Source organism: Schistocerca piceifrons, chromosome X, assembly GCF_021461385.2.
Source record: "Schistocerca piceifrons isolate TAMUIC-IGC-003096 chromosome X, iqSchPice1.1, whole genome shotgun sequence".
Classification (NCBI taxonomy): Eukaryota; Metazoa; Arthropoda; class Insecta; order Orthoptera; family Acrididae; genus Schistocerca; species Schistocerca piceifrons.
The window spans coordinates 658,131,596-658,155,634 of record NC_060149.1 but is presented as its reverse complement, the minus strand read 5'-3'; positions in this window follow the sequence as shown (position 1 = coordinate 658,155,634).

The window sequence follows — 24,039 nt, the reverse complement described above, 5'->3', positions numbered from 1 at the left end:
ACGAACATGCTCAAGTCGTTTCTTCAATTTATGAAGAGTAGAACAATACACTTCAGAGTTGATCGTTTGACCATGGGGAAGGACATCGAACAGAATAACCCCTTCAGCGTCCCAGAAGACTGTAACCATGACTTTACCGGCTGAGGTTATGGCTTTAAACTTTTTCTTGGTAGGGGAGTGGGTGTGGCGCCACTCCATTGATTGCCGTTTTGTTTCAGGTTCGAAGGGATGAACCCATGTTTCATCGCCTGTAACAATCTTTGACAAGAAATTGTCACCCTCAGCCACATGACGAGCAAGCAATTCCGCACAGATGGTTCTCCTTTGCTCTTTATAATGTTCAGTTAGACAGCGAGGGACCCAGTGGGAGCAAACCTTTGAATATCCCAACTGGTGAACAATTGTGACAGCACTACCAACAGAGATGTCAAGTTGAGCACTGAGTTGTTTGATGGTGATCCGTCGATCATCTCGAACGAGTGTGTTCGCACGTTCCGCCATTGCAGGAGTCACAGCTGTGCACGGCCGGCCCGCACGCGGGAGATCAGACAGTCTTGCTTGACCTTGCGACGATGATGACACACGCTTTGCCCAACGACTCACCGTGCTTTTGTCCACTGCCAGATCACCGTAGACATTCTGCAAGCGCCTATGAATATCTGAGATGCCCTGGTTTTCCACCAAAAGAAACTCGATCACTGCCCGTTGTTTGCAACGCACATCCGTTACAGACGCCATTTTAACAGCTCCGTACAGCGCTGCCACCTGTCGGAAGTCAATGAAACTATACGAGACGAAGCGGGAATGTTTGAAAATATTCCACATGAAATTTCCGGTTTTTTCAACCAAAATTGGCCGAGAAAAAAAATGTGTTGCATTACTTATTGAACTTCCCTCGTAGAATCCAGTAGTGACATCTACAGTCAGCAATTATGGATCACCCTGTATAGCATCATAACTTTTATGGCGCATGATCAAACTGCCGATCTACCCGCCACGCTGGGTATTTATTTCCTGTAATAGGACAACAGCTGTCCCCATGGGATTTGTTCATCGCTACCACTGGAGTCGTAATAGCTGAAAGAAGAGCTATAAATCACACAAATAATATTGTCGTGCTCTTATAGTCTGATGCCATTCTCTGGAGAGACGGGATATTGCACATGTGACGTGCTGATAATGCCGTCTGATGCTTACTGTGGGAGAGTTATACCGGCCACAGCATCTGATGTAGTTAGAGTGTCCGGAGTTTGCTGGTCACTTGTGATACCTGGATTTGCAATGGTGTCCATGGACGCATTGTCAACTGGGATGGGGAACCTCGACTGGTGGTGGCCCCAGTTCCTCTCCATACACACATCCCACATGCAACTATTGCAGCAATCCTTGGGCTCCAGAGGTGGCTGACAATGGACCAATCACTGTACCGCACTAGTGGTGGTGCTGAATATTCTATGTGAAGGCAGAGGTGGTACACGTAGCAGGTCCAGGAGCGACGTTGTCCACAAGAATGAGCATCAAATTGCCCTTTGTCGCTGGAACGGTCCCGGGAAACCACTCTGGCACCCTTCCATAGGAGTGGCCTCTGATGGGATCACCTTCCTGGTATCATGGCCGGCCATGTGGAGGCTGTGGGCTCAGAAGGTCCCACAGTCGTACTTCCACAGTGTTAGTTATCTTCATCCTAGGAGGATTTCGGGTGGATAGTGACCACTGGTGAACGTAGTCTGATAAAATAACAGGACTCCGTAGAGTAAATGGTTCCTGAAGCGTTTAGTTCGCATGGCCAATCACAGCTCACAGTCCTACGAAGAGTCTTAAGTGATAAAGCCTGCGAACAAGGTCGCTCATCTTCAAAGAGCACTTTCACAAGTCTACAACGACTAGAGACCAACAGAGAACCTTTGAACCCCAAGACCCACTGCCGACCAACAGACCCACTGTCGACAACTGTTAGCTACAAAATGCCACTGAGCGCTGCTCTTTACTCCTATTTGTGGGCCCTGCCCCACGCCTTCCAGTGGCTTGCAGTGATACTCTTGCAGAAGTTTCCTGTTTGTAAGTGTGCGTTAAATACTATACATTATGTAATCAGTCGTATTTTCAAAGTAGGCACCTCAGCATTCTAAGCACTTTCGTGCCTCATACTACGTGTTTTTGTCTGTGAGGGACAAACAGGATGTACACAGAATATAATTTAAGTGATAAAAAGAATCACAGAAAATCTAAATTATGCAGGATTCCATTATTGTACGCTTACTATCTACATATTCGATAAATTATTACGGATTTATACCTCAACCGTGCTTGTCACTGCATGCGTCCACTCGTGATCAGTTCAATGAATATCGATTCAAGTCTCACTCTTCAATTAAAGTCGTAGAAGATTGTGTTGGGTTCATATTGTGGATAGCGTCGTTTGTTAACATCTCAATTGCCACTAGTGTTCACATTAAATTTTATTACACAGTGTAAATACTAATGTTAAAAAATAATACATAATTCAAATAAATTACTTGTCGTACCCAGAATTTTGCAGTGTTGAGGAGATGCTAGTCTCACTGCACCTATCATACTGATACCCTGAAATCGGTGCGCTGGTTTTATTTGTATAAGGTAGTTCATATTTTTTGGATACAGAAGTAATTTTGTTGTTCTTGACCATCGGCGTTGGCCAAGGAAGTGCGTCACGTTAGCGATCGGCTCTGGGACTTCCTAACTTCCTAACCATCGCTATCGGAAGCTGTGTGTGCCTTCCCACTATAGTGGGTGCTGTGCTGGACCAGATAAATCTCATTCACGCCGATTGGCAGTTCCTTACCTGTGAAAGCTTTCAGGGTCCTGTTAACAGTGAGAGTAAATGTGTAATGTCATACTCTCCAGTGGTTCTCATGGAGGAGGTGATTTATGCCTAGAAGGTGTGTGGCTTCTTCAGCTTCCCTCATCGGAAGTGTTTTCCACGCACAGCTCAAGCTGAACGGGAAAGTGGGTTCACAATACTGAGTGGAGACGAGCAGGGAAATGGTTGGTCCACTTATGAGTGACGAAATGTGACGTTCTTGGGTGGAGAATCTATTTCTCAGCCATGTGCGGATGTGAATGTGTCGTGCAAATACAGGCTGCAACTGACGCATACAATGCCCGAGCGTAACTAAAACTTATTCCACAGCTTGCCATAACAGATATTCTTGTATTGTGTGCACTATTTAAGTCTAGTGTTGGTGTCGTTTGAACCACGATCAGACATAATAGTTTCAACGGATGATGCTCAACTTGTACTTAAATACAATCTGAGTGAGTATCGACAACAATTCATTTCCGTTGAAAAGCAAATTGATTTAATCCGTTCAGTCAAAGATAATGACACAGTTTTGAAAATGAGAATGTCCTGGTATAAGAACTGCATCACCGCTAAAATGCAGGTGGGGTCTATATTTGGTAATCACGAAAAAGATATTTTGCCACACAAAACCTTGATTAGGCGCAAAGGTGCCTGGTTTGAGATTGGTGGGTGTCCATCGTACTGTATTTGGTACTTTAATCAGCCAAGATCTATTGGGTGCTGGAGATAAAATTTTAGCTCTTGGACAACAGTCTAGTACTAATTCAGTTAACATCTGTAATGAAATAATTGTATTAAGGAATGTGCAAAGAACCATTATTAACGACACATTTTTATTGAACAAATTGTAAAGCAGTTTATTACACATTTCAACATAATTCATGGTGAGATGAGTGCAACCATCCACGAGTTGTTTGAAGGATTAAGTTCTTTGAGTGTCCACTTACATTTAAGCAATCTATTGTTAAGAATTAGTGACTGTCCATCTAATGCTATAATGGATGCTCTTGATTTAAGAAAAGCTCTAGAAAGTAGTGCAAATTCTAATTCTTACAAAATGGTTCAAATGGCTCTGAGCACTATGGGACTTAGCTTCTGAGGTCATCAGTCCCCTAGAACTTAGAACTACTTAAGCCTAACTAAACTAAGGACATCACACACATCCATGCCCGAGGCAGGATTCGAACCTGCGACCGTAGCGTCTAACTCTTACAGATCCAACTGTTAACTGGACATGAGTTTGATACAATACCTCCTATGATTCATACTGTTAACTCTTATAATTTATATGCTTACTTCAAGTTAACTACAACACACTCTTTAATGATTACAGATGAATTAACTGTTGTTTATTCTATACCAGTTGCTATATAAAAAAAAGTTTGAAATGTATAAAATTTCTGCTTACCCTGCCATGTGGCAACAAGCATTTCTTCAAGTCATGTATTAGCTAAAGCATTATTTAATGATCAGCGAGGACCGAAGATGTTTTTGTCTCTGAATGGGCATATACACTCCTGGAAATTGAAATAAGAACACCGTGAATTCATTGTCCCAGGAAGGGGAAACTTTATTAACACATTTCTGGGGTCAGATACATCACATGATCACACTGACAGAACCACAGGCACATAGACACAGGCAACAGAGCATGCACAATGTCGGCACTAGTACAGTGTATATCCACCTTTCGCAGCAATGCAGGCTGCTATTCTCCCATGGAGACGATCGTAGAGATGCTGGATGTAGTCCTGTGGAACGGCTTGCCATGCCATTTCCACCTGGCGCCTCAGTTGGACCAGCGTTCGTGCTGGACGTGCAGACCGCGTGAGACGACGCTTCATCCAGTCCCAAACATGCTCAATGGGGGACAGATCCGGAGATCTTGCTGGCCAGGGTAGTTGACTTACACCTTCTAGAGCACGTTGGGTGGCACGGGATACATGCGGACGTGCATTGTCCTGTTGGAACAGCAAGTTCCCTTGCCGGTCTAGGAATGGTAGAACGATGGGTTCGATGACGGTTTGGATGTACCGTGCACTATTCAGTGTCCCCTCGACGATCACCAGTGGTGTACGGCCAGTGTAGGAGATCGCTCCCCACACCATGATGCCGGGTGTTGGCCCTGTGTGCCTCGGTCGTATGCAGTCCTGATTGTGGCGCTCACCTGCACGACGCCAAACACGCATACGACCATCATTGGCACCACGGCAGAAGCGACTCTTATCGCTGAAGACGACACGTCTCCATTCGTCCCTCCATTCACGCCTGTCGCGACACCACTGGAGGCGGGCTGCACGATGTTGGGGCGTGAGCGGAAGACGGCCTAACGGTGTGCGGGACCGTAGCCCAGCTTCATGGAGACGGTTGCGAATGGTCCTCGCCGATACCCCAGGAGCAACAGTGTCCCTAATTTGCTGGGAAGTGGCGGTGCGGTCCCCTACGGCACTGCGTAGGATCCTACGGTCTTGGCGTGCATCCGTGCGTCGCTGCGCTCCGGTCCCAGGTCGACGGGCACGTGCACCTTCCGCCGACCACTGGCGACAACATCGATGTACTGTGGAGACCTCACGCCCCACGTGTTGAGCAATTCGGCGGTACGTCCACCCGGCCTCCCGCATGCCCACTATACGCCCTCGCTCAAAGTCCGTCAACTGCACATACAGTTCACGTCCACGCTGTCGCGGCATGCTACCAGTGTTAAAGACTGCGATGGAGCTCCGTATGCCACGGCAAACTGGCTGACACTGACGGCGGCGGTGCACAAATGCTGCGCAGCTAGCGCCATTCGACGGCCAACACCGCGGTTCCTGGTGTGTCCGCTGAGCCGTGCATGTGATCATTGCTTGTACAGCCCTCTCGCAGTGTCCGGAGCAAGTATGGTGGGTCTGACACACCGGTGTCAATGTGTTCTTTTTTCCATTTCCAGGAGTGTATGTAAGCGTAATCATAAGTTAATTTTCCCAGAGTCGGCAGTACACTAAAGTGTACAGCTATGAGAAAGAACTGTTTGTGAATAATCCTCTGAGAGATGATTGCCCTAGGAGTTCAATATATCTATATCAGCCATTTCTTAAGCGATGTTCTGAAAGTATATTTTACTCTTTGAATTATAATCTCGGTGTCACAAATAGATGTATATCTTCTGGTAGATCTGAACAACCTTTCACACTCAGGTTAAATGGTAGTGGCTTCCTTTTAAATGCCACCGACTGTGATTTACCATGTGACCTGTTTAATATGCCTTCTGTATTGCCAATTACTTCCCATGCAGCTGTGAAGCTTTCATTGATAAGGATATTAACAGTTTACTATAACAAATTATGCATACTAACTTACGCAAACCATTCCTTGCGCAGCTTTCCGCAAAGATAGTGATTTAGCTATGGATATCAAAGAAAATGTAATGACTACTAACAATTAGTTAAATTTCATTCAGGCACCCAATAGAATTAAGTTTTTTCAATCTTGAAGTAATGTTAATCCATACTTAATTGTCAGTATTGTGTACTTCTTACTTTCATTACTTTGCTTGTGTCTACAGCATATGACATGCACCAAATTGTGATTTTTAAAAGCCCGCTAATCAGTACCAGTCATTACTGTGGCAGCAAATGAGATAAACTGGTCATTGGGGGGGGGGGGGGAGGGGGGTGATGTAAGGGTTATACGTTGAACGCAGGTGCCGAGTGCAAGTACGAGTGAGAGCTGGCGCTATCTTGCAAAGCTGACGAGCTGTGGGGTCAGTTTAAGCCGGCCGCGGAGCGCCGTCATACACGTAGTAGTCAAGTCCTTGATTGCCTGCATGGGCAGAACTGATTCACCGAACGTGGGTTCGGCGTGGAATTTGTCTTTTCTGGCTTGCAATGGAGTTTTGACAAACCCGTATTTATTCGTGGTAGGCCGTCAGACACAGTTATGACGGGTCGTAGAGAGCACGTTATACGTTTCTTTTGGAGATAAAGTAGTTATGGTTAGTAATTCTGTACCTCATGGATCCAGTGTCTGCATAATCCTGGCATCAGCAAGGGTGGCCCTCAACTGAGAACACAAAACCCCTAACCACCATATAATAAGTTATATGTTCTGACGCTACTCAAGTGTGCTGACACCTATGGCGCATATTTTTGCATGCCATAAATGATCTCCAGTGATGAACCGTGTTTATTACTGTATGCATCCACTAGCAATCGGCTTAGTAAACTTCGTCCTTTGTTATCAACTGACTTCCCACTAGTGTTCATATCACATTTTGTTACACAGTGTAAGTGCAAATGTTAAAAAATAATAAATCATTCTATTAAACTACTTGTAGTACCCAGAGTGTTTGCAGCATTCAAGAGACATTAGTCTCACTGCACCCGTCGCACTGATACAGCGAAATTGGTGTTCTTGTGACATTGTATACCATAGTTCATATTTTTGGTATGTTGTTGTTGTAATCTTCAGTCCGGAGACTGGTTTGATGCAGCTCTCCATATTACTCTATCCCGTGCAAGCTTCTTCATTACCAAGTAACTACTGCAGACTCCATTCTTCTGAATCTGCAAAGTCTATTCATTTCTTGGTCTCCCTCTACGGTTTTTACCCTCCACGCTGCCCTCCAGTACTAACTTAGTGATCAGTTGATGCCTCAGAACATGTCCTACTAACCGATCCTTTCTTTTAGTCAAACGTTCTGCCACAAATTCCTCTTCTCACCAATTCTGTTCAGTACATACTCATTACTTATATGATCTATCCATCTAATCTTCAGCATTCTTCTGTAGCACCACATTTCGAAAGCTTCTATTCTCTTCTTGTCTAAAATATTTATCGTCCATGTTTCACATCCATACATTGCTACACTCGATACAAATACACTCCTGGAAATGGAAAAAAGAACACATTGACACCGGTGTGTCAGACCCACCATACTTGCTCCGGACACTGCGAGAGGGCTGTACACGCAATGATCACACGCACGGCACAGCGGACACACCAGGAACCGCGGTGTTGGCCGTCGAATGGCGCTAGCTGCGCAGCATTTGTGCACCGCCGCCGTCAGTGTCAGCCAGTTTGCCGTGGCATACGGAGCTCCATCGCAGTCTTTAACACTGGTAGCATGCCGCGACAGCGTGGACGTGAACCGTATGTGCAGTTGACGGACTTTGAGCGAGGGCGTATAGTGGCCATGCGGGAGGCCGGGTGGACGTACCGCCGAATTGCTCAACACGTGGGGCGTGAGGTCTCCACAGTACATCGATGTTGTCGCCAGTGGTCGGCGGAAGGTGCACGTGTCCGTCGACCTGGGACCGGACCGCAGCGACGCACGGATGCACGCCAAGACCGTAGGATCCTACGCAGTGCCGTAGGGGACCGCACCGCCACTTCCCAGCAAATTAGGGACACTGTTGCTCCTGGGGTATCGGCGAGGACCATTCGCAACCGTCTCCATGAAGCTGGGCTACGGTCCCGCACACCGTTAGGCCGTCTTCCGCTCACGCCCCAACATCGTGCAGCCCGCCTCCAGTGGTGTCGCGACAGGCGTGAATGGAGGGACGAATGGAGACGTGTCGTCTTCAGCGATGAGAGTCGCTTCTGCCTTGGTGCCAATGATGGTCGTATGCGTGTTTGGCGCCGCGCAGGTGAGCGCCACAATCAGGACTGCATACGACCGAGGCACACAGGGCCAACGCCCGGCATCATGGTGTGGGGAGCGATCTCCTACACTGGCCGTACACCACTGATGATCGTCGAGGGGACACTGAATAGTGCACGGTACATCCAAACCGTCATCGAACCCATCGTTCTACCATTCCTAGACCGGCAAGGGAACTTGCTGTTCCAACAGGACAATGCACGTCCGCATGTATCCCGTGCCACTCAACGCGCTCTAGAAGGTGTAAGTCAACTACCCTGGTCAGCAAGATCTCCGGATCTGTCCCCCATTGAGCATGTTTGGGACTGGATGAAGCGTCGTCTCACGCGGTCTGCACGTCCAGCACGAACGCTGGTCCAACTGAGGCGCCAGGTGGAAATGGCATGGCAAGCCGTTCCACAGGACTACATCCAGCATCTCTACGATCGTCTCCATGGGAGAATAGCAGCCTGCATTGCTGCGAAAGGTGGATATACACTGTACTAGTGCCGACATTGTGCATGCTCTGTTGCCTGTGTCTATGTGCCTGTGGTTCTGTCAGTGTGATCATGTGATGTATCTGACCCCAGGAATGTGTCAATAAAGTTTCCCCTTCCTGGGACAATGAATTCACGGTGTTCTTATTTCAATTTCCAGGAGTGTACTTTTGGAAAAGACTTCCTGACACTTGAATCTATACTCGATGTTAACAAATTTACTTCAGAAACGCTTTTCTTGCCGTTTCCACTCTACATTTTATATCCTCTCTAATTCAACCATCATGAGTTATTTTGCTCCCTAAATGGCGGAACTCATCTCCTACTTTAAGTGTCTCATTTCCTAATCTAATTCCCTCAGCATTACCTCATTTAATTCGACTACATTCCGTTATCCTCGTTTGCTTTTGTAGATGTTCGTCTTATATCCTTCTTTGAAGACACTCCATTCCGTTCAATTCCTCTTCCAAGTACTTTTCTGCCTCTAACAGAACTAAAATGTCATCGACAAACCGCAAAGATTTAATTTCTTCTCCATGGATTTTAATTACCACTCAAAATTTTTCTTTTGTTTACTTCACTGCTTGTTCTATATATAGATTGAATACCATCAGGGATAGGCTACAACCCGGTCTCACTCCCTTCCCTACCACTGCTTCCCTTTCATGCTTCTCGACTCTTATAATTGGTACCTGGTTTCTGTACAAATTGTAAAAAGCCTTTCGCTCCCTATATTTGACCCCTGGCACCTACAGAGTTTGAAAGAGGGCATTCCAGTTAACACTGTCAAAAGGTTTCTCAAAGTCTACAAATGCTAGAAACGTAGGTTTGGGTTTCCTTAATCTATCTTCTAAGATAAGTCGTAAGGTCAGTGTTACAACATTTATACGGAATCCAAACTGATCTTCCTCAAGGTCGGCTTCTACCAGTTATTTCTTTCGTCTGTAAGGAATTCATGTCAGTATTTTGCAGCCGTGAGTTACTAAACTGATAGTTCGATAATTTTCAAACCTGTCAACACATGATTTCTTTGGAACTGGAATTATTATATTCTTCTTGAAGTCTGAGGGTATTTCACCTGTCTCATACATCTTGCTCACCAGATGTTGGAGTTTTGTCAGGGCTGGCTCTCCCAAGGCTATCAGTAGTTCTAATGGAATGTTGTCTACTCCCGGGGCCTTGTTTCGACTTCTGTCTTTCAGTGCTCTGTCAAACTCTTCGCGCAGTATCATATCTCCCATTTCATCTTCATCTACATCCTCTTCCATTTCCATAATATTGTGCTCAAGTACATCCCCCTTGTAGAGACCCTCTATATACTCCTTCCACCTTTCTGCTTTCCCATCTTTGCTTAGAACTGGGTTTCCATCTGAGCTCTTGATATTCATGCAAGTGGTTCTCTTTTCTCCAGAGGTCTCTTTAATTTTCCTGTAGGCAGTATCTATCTTACCCCTCGTGAAATAAGCCTCTACATCCTTACATTTGTCCTCTAGCCATCCCTACTTAGCCATTTTGCACTTCCTGTCGATCTCATTTTTGAGACGTTTGTATTCCTTTTTGCCTGCTTCATTTTATGCATTTTTATATTTTCTCCTTTCATCAATTAAATTCAGTATCTCTTCTGTTACCCAAGGATTTCTACTAGCCCTCGTCTTTTTACCTACTTGATCCTCTGCTGCAGTTTCTTCAGTTTTAATCTGCAGTTCATAACCAATAGATTGTGGTCAGATTCAACATCTGCCACTGGCAATGTCTTACAGTTTAAAACTTGATTCCTAAATCTCTGTCTTACCATTATATAATCTATCTGAAACCTTCCAGTATCTCCAGGGCTCTTCCACGTATACAAACTTCTTTCATGATTCTTGAACCAAGTGTTAGCTACGATTAAATTATGCTCTGTGCAGAATTCTACCAGGCGGCTTTCTCTTTCATTCCTTATCCGCATTCCTTATTCACCTACTACTTTTCCTTCTCTTCCTTTTCTTACTATCGAATTCCAGTCCTCCATGACTATTAAATTTTCGTCTCCCTTCACTACCCGAATAATTTCTTTTATCTCATCATACATTTCATCAATCTCTTCGTCATCTGTGGACCTAGTTGGCATATACACTTATACTACTGTGGTAGGCGTGGGCTTCGTGTCTATCATGGCTACAATAATGCTTTCACTATGCTGCTCGTAGTAGCTTACCCGGGCTCCTATTTTTTATTCATTATTAAACCTACTCCCGCATTGAAACTTCCTGGCAGATTAAAACTGTGTGCCCGACCGAGACTCGAACTCGGGACCTTTGCCTTTCGCGGGCAAGTGCTACTCCCGCATTACTTCTATTTGATTTTGTATTTATAACACTGTGTTGACCTGGCCAGAAGCCTTTTTCCTCCTGTCACTGAACTTCACTAATTCCCATTATATCTAACTTTAACCTATCCATTTCCCTTTTTAAATTTTCTAACCTACCTGCCCGATTAAGGGAGCTGACATTTCACGCTCCGATCCGTAGAACGCCAGTTTTGTATCCCCTGATAACGACGCCCTCCTGAGCAGTCCCCGCCAGAATATCCGAATGGGGGACTGTTTTACCTCCAGAATATTTTACCCAAGAGGATGCCATCATCATTTAACGATACAGTAAAGATGCATGCTCTCGGAAAAAATTACGGCTGTAGTTTCCCATTACTTTCAGTCGTTCGCAGTCCAGCACAGTAAGGCTGTTGGTTAATGTTTCAAGGTCAGATTAGTCAATCATCCAGACCGTTGCCCCTGCAACCAATGAAAAGGCTGCTGCCTCTCTTCAGGAACCACATGTTTGTCTGGTCTCTCAACAGATATCCCTCCGTTGTGGTTCCACTTACAGTACGGCTATCTGTATCGCTGAGGCACTCAAGCCCCCCCACCAACGGCAAGACCCGTGGGGGAGTGGTATTGGAACAACACAGAAGTAATCAGGTTGTTCTTGACTATCGCCGTTTGCTAGCCGTTTGCTACGGTAGTGCGTCACGTTAGTGACAGACCCTGGCACCTTCCAAATTCTTAACCATCTCAGTCTTTCCCTGCACGTGTCTTTACACTCTAGTGGCTATTGTACTGGACCAGATAAACCTCATTGATGCTAACTGGCAGTTCCGTACCTGTGAAAGCTTTCAGGGTCCTGTTAACACTGAGAGTAAATGTGTAATGCCATACTCTCCATTGGTTCAGAAGTATTCCCCAGCAGACGTACATTTACCGCGCTGAGCTCAAGCTGAATGGAAAAGTGCGTTCAGAATACTGAGCGGAGACGAGCAGGGACGTTGTGGAACCACCAGTGGGTTAAGAAATATGACATTCTTTGGCAGAGAGTGGTTGCAATGACCACTCTGACTTCCCATTTTTCAGTATTTCTCAATATGCCTCTGCTTACCAAGCTAATCTCATGCTGGATGGAAAAGTAGGTATGGACGGGAAGGGAATTTGTCCTGCCATTCGTGGGTGATGAAATGTGGCTAGTTTAAGTACGTAGTCGTCGACTGTGGCTATTTAGCTGACATCGAAACTAACTGGGAATTTTTCAGAAGTTTCCGTGATCATGTCATCAATTTGGAATCACGTAACTTTCAGGCAGTCAAAAGTACTGTTGGGAAAGTGCAATGGCATTTCTGTTGTGTTTAGCAGTGTCGTAGTAATGGGTACCATACTAGTAACTACTGGAGAACTACACGAATGTCTGCAGCCAGTATGCTGCGTTAGTAGGGAGTAAAGTTTTCGGATAGTAAAGCGCAATGCGGTCCGTTATTAATTGGAATCTAAATCCCTTAAGGAAATCTTGGAACTTCTAGACCCGCTAGGCTATAGCTTCCGACTCGTAGATTTGGCTGTAGTTCACCCGCGCTAGAGTTAAAATTTTTGATGCATGAGTCATAGGTTGCTCTATACCACTATGGTTCATATGGGAGAGAACAGCAGAAATCTCATGATGGGGTGCGACAGTGGTCGCAATTGGACTTCGGTGGGTCAAAACGTTTTAAGACCGGAGCTTTCTCAAGGCCTTTCTTAAGCTGTTCGAAAATCGCTGGGCATACCTGTGTAAACGTCTTTTTTATAGATACGATTATGTGCTATTTCTATGGCTAATGCCCTAGGTTTACATTTCCAGTAATAATATACTTTACTAAGGAATGATTACAGTTCCTTGAAGCTGATATGTGGTAGCAGATGTATGATGGTTCTGAAGTATTTGTTTGCGGGATACAAGCCACCACGGTTTAATAGATGCCATAAGTGCTCAATTTTTGGTCGAAAAAAATTCATTTCTGCAACTTGCACTTGGGGCTACAATACTAAAATATCCTGAAGAGCAGTCGCAGATTTAAATATGATTTTTTTTTTTTTTTTACAGAACTTGTGACAATGTTGTCAGGGGCGTAAGCACGACGAGAAATTTCGTGTGTGGTTTGTGCTGCTCACAGCACGGAAATTGTAGCATCCCTGTCGACGCCTAAAGGAGATGAGTCCAGTTATAGCAACAGCGTACAAATGGTACGGTAGCGACCATGATAGTTTGCTATTCTGCATTCAGCGGAAGTTGTAGTTATGCATCCAAGAGATCGATTTTGGAAAAAAAACGCACCCCCGCTAGTTTTGCCATCAGATCCTCTGGGGTGAGGAGTCGATAGGACTAGGTTAAAGTACTCGGCTATGGAACGTCAACCTTCATAAATGGGTGACAAATCATGACTGTTTTATTTTTTTTTGAGTTATCTGTTGCGTAATATTTTGATTTGTGTCAAATATGTTATAATAATAGACCGTAAGTCGATTTACTTATTCAGAATACCCAGAGTGAGTGAGAAGGTTACAGGATCACCGTAAAACTGAGACAATAGGTCGGGGAGAGAGCCAGGAGTTCATTATATGACTCCTTCCTCAGTTCTCTCAAAATCTCAAGCATTAATCTTTCCAGACCTGAAATCTCCTTTCCGCCGGATTTCAGGCATGTGACGACGTAAGATAAGTAAGCATAGGAGAGACGAATGGGGAATCATTGTAGCTACGATACAGATCGAAAACAGGAAGAAATACTGACATACGCGATTGTAACAAAGGGTAGACTGTTATGGCCCAGTGTCTCGCAACGAGCATCTCGGAAACGGAAAAGATGGTCGGTTATTCGCGTGCTGATATCGTGAGCATCTATGGAAAGTGTTTTGAAGACGGTGAAGTCACCAGTGGGTGACAGGGTGTCAGGGTGTTAGACGTCCACACCTCAACACAGAACGTGAAGGCCGGATGCTTGCCCAATCTGTAAAATAGGATGTGGGTGATATGTGGAATATCTGGTGACAAGATACAATGATGGTGCGAGCACAAGCGTTGGAAGTATACTGTTCAGTGTTCCTGTGAATTATTATGGGTGGAGGTTACACTCAACAACCGAGCTAGGTTAATATTTGGCTCCTTTTACCGACCTCCCGACTCAGCAGCATTAGTGGCTGAACAACTGAGAGAAAATCTGGAATACATTTCACATAAATTTCCTCAGCATGTTATAGTCTTAGGTGGAGATTTCAGTTTACCAGATATAGACTGGGACAAACAGATGTTTAGGACGGGTGTAGGGACAGAGCATCGAGTGACATTATACTGAGTGCACTATCCGAAAATTACCTCGAGCAATTAAACAGAGAACCGACTCGTGGAGATAACATCTTGGACCTATTGATAACAAACAGACCCGAACTTTTCGACTCTGTAAGCGCAGAACAGGGAATCGGTGATCATAAGGCCGTTGCAGCATCCCTGAATATGGAAGTAAATAGGAATATAAAAAAAGGGAGGAAGGTTTATCTGTTTAGCAAGAGTAATAGAAGGCAGATTTCAGACTACCTAACAGATTAAAACGAAAATTTCTGTTCCAACACTGACAATGTTGAGTGTTTATGGAAAAAGTTCAAGGCAATGGTAAAATGCGTTTTAGACAGGTACGTGCCGAGTAAAACTGTGAGGGACGGGAAAAACCCACGGTGGTTCAACAACAAAGTTAGGAAACTACTGCGAAAGCAAAGAGAGCTTCACTGCAAGTTTAAACGCAGCCAAAACCTCTCACACAAACAGAAGCTAAACGACGTCAAAGTTAGCGTAAGGAGGGCTATGCGTGATGCGTTCGGTGAATTCGAAAGTAAAATTCTATGTACCGACTTGACAGAAAATTCTAGGAAGTTCTGGTCTTACGTTAAATCAGTAAGTGGCTCGAAACAGCATATCCAGAAATCTGAAAATGCTGTAAACAATGTTATGCCAAGCTGCGTGGTGCTATCCGGAATGTCACCATATATGTGTAACTCAATGCGTGTGAATGATCGTAGAAAGCAATTTCAAAGCAAATTAATGCATCGCCATCGCGTAGCAGAGCTGCAGCAGATGACCATACGGAAACGCGGACTGGAAACGACCAGACCAGTCTCGGCTGGACTGCTTTTGTGTGATGTGTGATTGAAAAGGGCATGCACACAAAGGGCACGTGTCCATCCTCATTTGTCATTGGCAGCCACTTCCAGTCGCCAAAGTATATCACTTCACACTACGATCATTGGCTAGTCAAAGATAATGATACCTTCAGTAATCGATCATTTTGTACACAACATCTTCGTAGTATGCTTGCGATCCAGAATACACGGAAGAAAGAATTACTTTTTTGAGTTGACATTGTGGAAAGTAACTTTCGGCTTCACAGGAGATAAAGAGAATGTGCAGTAAGTGTGGAAGGTTATTGGAGGGATAGTGTTTTGGAAATAATATGGGATGGAAGAGATGAGGAGAAGGAGCCCGAATCAAGCATTTCGTATTTGAAGGGGAAGTGGGTGGGAGGAGGAAGAGGAGGAGGAGGAGGAGGAGAAGGAGCTGCACTGACATAGGGAGGAAGATGAGTGTTCTTTCGGAGCAGTGTTGATTTCATGGTCATATAGGGAGAAGCGATTAATATCTCGCTGGGAAAGGATATGGAGTGTTTGTACCTGTAAGGCTAGGTGGATGTGCTGCTTTAATCGCACCAGGGTACGACGGTTAACAGCCAGGGATGGAACATAGAGTGCCTGTGAAAACTAACAATGGAATGCGATCGAGTGACAACAATACTTCTTACTTTATTGTTATTTCATCCCTTTCACACCATACAGGCGCGGGTTGGGCTGCCAGCGGTACACTAGTGCACTCTTCTGCCAAATGTTTTTACCAAATATAAGGAAGGACGTTACATTAAGATTCATGGATGAAAAATTTACAGACGTTTTAAAATCTATAGAAAATGATTGTATGCTATCTACAAAATACCTTGTTGTTTTCTTCGTTTAAAATTTGTAAAATAAACAATTTAACAGGCAAAGATAAAGAGACAAAATAGATAATTAAAAGATGTAAAAAAGTACTGTGACGCTCCTTAAAAAGGAGCACTGCACTTCCATCAAAAAGCTGAAGGACCTGCACTGGGTAAAAAAAGTTGTGGGGAGCTTAAAAGCTGGATGTTTTGGAGGGAGGAAGGGTGTGAGCGTAAATACGTAAGATGTTGGGTGGTGTCTATAAATGAAGCAGGTGTTAAAGTAGATGGTGGGAGAACGGGAAGGAAGGATGCGTGTGGTGGGTGGGCAGGGCTGTGGTATCAGATCGCCAAGAAATGCCAAGTCTGGATGTTTGTATATGTAATGTACAGATCGGTTAATAACAGAATTGCTCACAAGTTTACTTTAATCGTAGTTACATTCAGATCATGTTAGCATATTAATACTGTGCGCAGTTTAACATCTGCACATTAATTGTATTCGGTATTACTAATATCGATGTCATAACTTCGAAAATTCTTGCTAGGTGTTAGGTCAAGCACGTTTATACAGAGTGCAGCCCGTCTCTTGAGGGATCATTCTTGATAATCACTCAACCGGCGCCTAATGTGAAATCAGTGTAGCGGATATATATATATATATATATATATATATATATATATATATATATATATATATATATATTGGACGGAAACATGAAGTTTCTGTTCTTCTCCATCTACATAAATGAAGATGATGATGTGTTCACTGTTGTGTTCCGAAGTAAGCTGGCACAGTGCAATATCGTAACACAGCATATGTAAATGATAGATGCATTCTTTGTTGTGACTGCTGATCCGTGTGAAAGTGTAGATTTCCTGATGATTTGTAGACATTAGACGACCGTGCTTAAACATTTTATATATCGTTCTACATGCGCGGTGTGTCGCGGTGGTGAGGCTCTACAATACTGCCAAGCCTCCTGGTGGGGCCACACAAAAGCATAGCGTAATGTTACGTAAACGGTTGTGGTTAGGAATCGATTATATTTATCTCAAGCGCTTGCGTTCTGTTTTGTTTATCCTGTACCTCGTAAACACATACGAATAGCAATTAGCCATATTTCCTGTGCACGACCGGTGCACAGTTCTGTTTACCTTTTTGTCGGAAACGACGCGGAATTGTGTGCTTTAAACACAAGTCAATATATTTTCTTTCCGTTTTTCCTACTGGAAACGTATATCTGTTTTGTTTGGAGAACCCAAGTCATATACTACAGTGACATACGGTGGTAATGGAAATCCTCCACTCAAATAAACAAGCGATATTTTGTGATTGTAAAAAGTTTTAATACCGTATTGTAGTTTAGTGCATGGTGCTGTTATAGTAAAATGAAAATCCCTCAATGGCTTAACTTCTGCGTGCAACAGCAGGAAGATTATCTGGCAATGAGATATTCATTCAGAAATGAATTCCGTCAAGATAAAGCTGGGAACTACAATATAAACAATACATAAAACTTCCAGAAGTGTCCCGTATTTGAATATCGGGGGGAGATTGCAGGAGGTTACAAAGATGAAGGTCAAAGAGTAACACAACGTCGCTGACAAATATCGGAATATTCGGGAGTATAATATTAAAGATGGACAGACTGTCACTGGCCTTAATAGGAATGAATGAAATTTGATCGCCGAATATAGGAGAATTATTTAGTGGTGAAGTAAAGTCCGGTACTGTGATAATGATAGCGAAAGCGGAGGGGTTGATTGCGAACTGAAAAGGAAAACATTTTACGTCATTGTAGCCACATTTTGTCCAGTGGAAGAAGAAAAAAGAAGTGAAGAATGGTAGGTCACAGATTAGCGAGCTTTCGACATCAGAGTCATTGGAGAATCAGCACTTGGTTACAGGAAGGGTACGACAAAGATGGGGAAGATAACTGGACGTTGTCAGTTCAAAGAAAACCTTCAAAAAAATGGTTCAAATGGCTCTGAGCACTATGGGACTTAACATCTGTGGTCATCAGTCCCCTAGAACTTAGAACTACTTAAACCTAACTAACCTAAGGACATCACACACATCCATGCCCGAGGCAGGATTCGAACCTGCGACCGTAGCAGTCGCACGGTTCCGGACTGAGCGCCTAGAACCGCTAGACCACCGCGGCCGGCAGAAAACCTTCCGGCGTTCACATAAAGTCATTTAGGAAACGCACGGATAACTTAATTTTGGATGGTGGAACGAAGATTTTAACCTTTCTCTTCCCTAATAGGAATCCAGTGTCTTAGCCAATGCACCACTATGCTCGTTTACAGTAAATGATCAAAAAGAGAAAAAAATAAGAGTTGATATATACTAATTTATCAAGAGTATATAGTCCCCAGGGGAACAGTGTGAAGATTTAGACAGACAGAGTGAAGAGCTAACGATGGAAGTAGAAGACACGAACAGGGTCATAATATTAGGTGATTGGAATGTTGTCGTAGAAGAAATAATAAGGGAGTGCTTAAAAATGCAGATTGTAACAAAATTCATGAAGTAGCCACTGTCATCGAGCATATCAGTATTAGAGGACTGACCATGCTAAGTGCTGGAAAACTCAAAAGGAGAACCTACAAGAACCAGATACAAACTGCAAGAATATCCATTCTGACGGCAACAATGTTTTAATCGAGAGCCAACTGTGTTTCAAAATAATGCCTCTGAGTACTATGGGACTTAACAGCTGAGGTCATCAGTCCCCTAGAACTTAGAACTACTTAAACCCAACTAACCTAAGGACACCACACACATCCATGCCCGAGGCAGGATTCGAACCTGCGACCGTAGCGGTCACGCGGTTCCAGACTGAAGCCCCCTAGAACCTCTCGGCCACCCCGGCCGGCAACTGTGTTTCAAAACGAAACAAATTTATAGAATATGAAAAAGGTGTAACGTGAAACAAGTTCTGAACAGTGAAGAGATCTTCCAAAAGTACGACGGATAGGGTCAAACTAATGAACGCAAATGAATCTCATTCACATTAGGAATAACTCATGGAGTACTGTTTGTACCCGTCAAATACACTCCTGGAAATGGAAAAAAGAACACATTGACACCAGTGTGTCAGACCCACCATACTTGCTCCGGACACTGCGAGAGGGCTGTACAAGCAATGATCACACGCACGGCACAGCGGACACACCAGGAACCGCGGTGTTGGCCGTCGAATGGCGCTAGCTGCGCAGCATTTGTGCACCGCCGCCGTCAGTGTCAGCCAGTTTGCCGTGGCATACGGAGCTCCATCGCAGTCTTTAACACTGGTAGCATGCCGCGACAGCGTGGACGTGAACCGTATGTGCAATTGACGGACTTTGAGCAAGGGCGTATAGTGGGCATGCGGGAGGCCGGGTGGACGTACCGCCGAATTGCTCAACACGTGGGGCGTGAGGTCTCCACAGTACATCGATGTTGTCGCCAGTGGTCGGCGGAAGGTGCACGTGCCCGTCGACCTGGGACCGGACCGCAGCGACGCACGGATGCACGCCAAGACCGTAGGATCCTACGCAGTGCCGTAGGGGACCGCACCGCCACTTCCCAGCAAATGAGGGACACTGTTGCTCCTGGGGTATCGGCGAGGACCATTCGCAACCGTCTCCATGAAGCTGGGCTGCGGTCCCGCACACCGTTAGGCCGTCTTCCGCTCACGCCCCAACATCGTGCAGCCCGCCTCCAGTGGTGTCGCGACAGGCGTGAATGGAGGGACGAATGGAGACGTGTCGTCTTCAGCGATGAGAGTCGCTTCTGCCTTGGTGCCAATGATGGTCGTATGCGTGTTTGGCGCCGTGCAGGTGAGCGCCACAATCAGGACTGCATACGACCGAGGCACACAGGGCCAACACCCGGCATCGTGGTGTGGGGAGCGATCTCCTACACTGGCCGTACACCACTGGTGATCGTCGAGGGGACACTGAATAGTGCACGGTACATCCAAACCGTCATCGAACCCATCGTTCTACCATTCCTAGACCGGCAAGGGAACTTGCTGTTCCAACAGGACAATGCACGTCCGCATGTATCCCGTGCCACCCAACGTGCTCTAGAAGGTGTAAGTCAACTACCCTGGCCAGCAAGATCTCCGGATCTGTCCCCCATTGAGCATGTTTGGGACTGGATGAAGCGTCGTCTCACGCGGTCTGCACGTCCAGCACGAACGCTGGTCCAACTGAGGCGCCAGGTGGAAATGGCATGGCAAGCCGTTCCACAGGACTACATCCAGCATCTCTACGATCGTCTCCATGGGAGAATAGCAGCCTGCATTGCTGCGAAAGGTGGATATACACTGTACTAGTGCCGACATTGTGCATGCTCTGTTGCCTGTGTCTATGTGCCTGTGGTTCTGTCAGTGTGATCATGTGATGTATCTGACCCCAGGAATGTGTCAATAAAGTTTCCCCTTCCTGGGACAATGAATTCACGGTGTTCTTATTTCAATTTCCAGGAGTGTAGATCGCAGGTGGGCATCCTACAGAAGTTCGCGGATAAATGCTGACGCACAGCTTCAGCCGGCCACTTGTCACGTTTGTCGCAGATCACCAGTTGTCGCCGCGCGGGATATCCGAGTGGTCTAAGGCGCTGCAGTCATGGACTGCGCGGCTGGTCCCGGGGGAGGTTCGAGTCCTCCCTCGGGCATGGGTGTGTGTGTTTGTCCTTAGGATAATTTAGATAAAGTAGTGTGTAAGCTTAGGGGTCTGATGACCTTAGCAGTTAAGATTTCACACACATTTGAACATTTGAACATCACCAGTTGTCGTAGATTACCAGTTGTCGCACAGCAGCAACTGCCAACCAGTTGTCTACAGCTACCGAAGTTAAAGTTCAACAGCTATGAATCCAAAGTGGACAGATGCATACAACGGCGTACAGCAATTGTGTTCGAAATTAAACAATGTAGAACCATTGAACGGAGCAAAATCATTAAAATAGGGTTGAATACGCCTCATAGACATTTAAGGAGACAATATCAGCAAGTGAATGAGATCCAGTAGGTCGAAATAACCGCTTTCCGAAGAAAGAATCTGTTATATGATGACATTTCGGCTCATGCAGGTCATGCTTCTAGGTCAGTGATGCGTGTGAGGTAGGAGTGGCACAAGGAGTTCGTACGCAGGACAAAAGGGTGCTAGAGAACGCACTGTAGGCACAGAATGGAAGTACCGCTGTCTGGACCTACAGTTTGAATTCAAATCGACGGATGGACATGTCCCTGACCTCCTATCTCACAGATAAGAGACTTCTTCGAAATTTACGTGATCTGGAATAATTCTGCAGCAAGATTCAGTAACGTTGGTGCTATCGTTCCGCTCGCATATCCAATATGCCAATAATATTGAATTGAGGGAAGGCCCTAATATCATAAAAGGGCTTCTTGAAAAGTATAAATACTTCTTGTATCCCAGACCTAGATTGTCGTGCATGTAATGTGCACTTTAGATTCAAGTGCCGTGATCCTTAGACCTGCACGTTAACGAGGGATTATAAACATCGTTTACCGTTTTCGATAGGTTAGAAACAAGAAATGTACTGGCAAAAATCACCACAGACTTTGCAACTTTAAGCCTCTGGGAACGCAGTAATGTGGACGAATACCACCTGATCGAAAGCATCCAGACGCCCCTACGTAAAGCGTAATCGACCACTGGAAGTCACGACAGGCGGGCCCACCAGTATAAAAGTAGATGGGAAGAAACTGTCGCTCAGGAGAGTCCAGCGACTTCGAACGTGGTCATGTCACTGGATGCCACCTGGGTAGCAAATCCATCAGGGATATTTCAGCCCTTCTAAAGCTGGCCATGTCGACTGTTGGTGATGTGATTGTGAAGTGTAAACTGGAAGGAACAACCACAGCTAAAACAAGAACAAGAGGACGTTATGTACTGACGGACAAGATCAGTCGAACATCGCAAAGGGTGGTTGTAAAAAATCGCATGAAATCACTGGAAGGAATCGGTTGTGAGTTCCAAAGTGCTACCTTCAGTCCAGGTAGCACATTGTCTGCGGGTACGGCGTTAAAACGAGATAAGTGCAGTGGTCGAACAGCTCATCATAAGTCACACATTTATGTACTAAATAGTAAGTGACGCTTGAGGTGGCGTAAAGGGAGTTGGAAATGGGCAGTAAATGACTGGGAATGAGTAATTTGGAGCGATAAACCACGCTTTACCCAGTTGCACTTCGATGAATGTATTTGGATTTGAGGAATGTTTTGAGAACGTTGCGGGTTATTGCGTAGAGCCAAGAGGGAAGTACATGGGAGATGGTGTTATGGCATGTGATGTGGTTAAGGTATGGTCTCCTTATTACACTTAAGAAAACTGTAAATACGGAATGAAACGAACATATTTTACACCGCTGTGTAGTTCATATAGTAGAGGAACACTTCAGGGACGATGATTGTGTCAGCATATCAATGCATCTCGTCATAAAGCAGGATCTGTGAGGCTACGATTTGTAGGCAGTGACATTCCTGAAATGAACTGGCCTGCCAACAGTCCCGACGTGAACCAAATTAAACACATTTGGAATGGGTAGGAACGTCGACTTCGCTCTAGACACCAGCGTTCGACATCACAACCTTCTTTGGTTTCGGTTCTTGAGGAAGCATGGGTTGCCATTCCTCCCTAGACATCCAGACACTTCATTGAGACTGTCATAAAGGCGAAGGGTGGATGCATCTTATATTAATGTCTAGTAATAGGTGTCCAGATACTTTTGATCAGATAGTGTGGCTGCTATTTTCAATAATGTTGCTGGTTGTTGGCATCCGAAATGACATGTCCACAAATGTCTTACAAAAATTCAGCAAGGGGTTTTATTTGTAGATAGCGACCGATAAGATGTATCATTTTTCCGTGACAGATGGCCTGACGGTGTTTTTCATCACTCGGTCATTACAGACATTTCGATCTGTCATTACTCAAAATGACTTAGTGGGTTGCTGTAATGATCAAGCACTGGCATAGCAATCGAAAGCAACAGGGTTGAAATTTCTGACAGGTCATTAAAACTTAAAGGTTCCACATTTTCACTAAACCGATGAAGGTGAAAGTCGGTCTGTTTCCTTTTGTCTTACAAACTTATGGTCTGTCTGTAATATTTTCTTCAAGCAAAATATTCTCCAAAATAAATCTGGATATATTTTATGCTAGCCATGGTGACAAGATTTTAATGTGTCAAATCTTTGTAAGTAATGCATGTAAACAATAATACACCATTATCATAGACTTGGTCAGATATCGTCCAAGAATGTCATTTCTATTGCATTTAGAGCACGCTGATGCTTGTGAATTCGGTACGAAACGTCCAGTGAAAGGTATGGAACTAGCTATGAGGCATCAATTATCGATATAACCGTTCCGGCGTCATAAAGTTCGCAGTGGAATCCCAAGTTTTCATGAGACACAGATACCGGTCGCTCAGGATATTGCAGACCCAATGGTGTGCGCCCGCTGGCCCACGCCTCCTGTGGCACTGGGCTACGAGCGCCCTCTGCCGCCGCAATATAGGATGGCCAGCGGCAGCCAGAAGGCCCACTCGCGCTTGGAGCCACTTCGCCACAAGACGCTACACAGACTGTTCCTAGTTGCAGCTCTGATCCTGTCGTTCGTGCTGTAGTTCAGAGAGCCTCTGCCTTGTTGATACTGAGATCTGGACTCTTTCTTGCTGCATTATTTGTAATGAGTCATACGCCTGGAGAAGTGTAAGTTAAGTAAATCTTCGGTTTGCTGTATTAAATTGTTCAC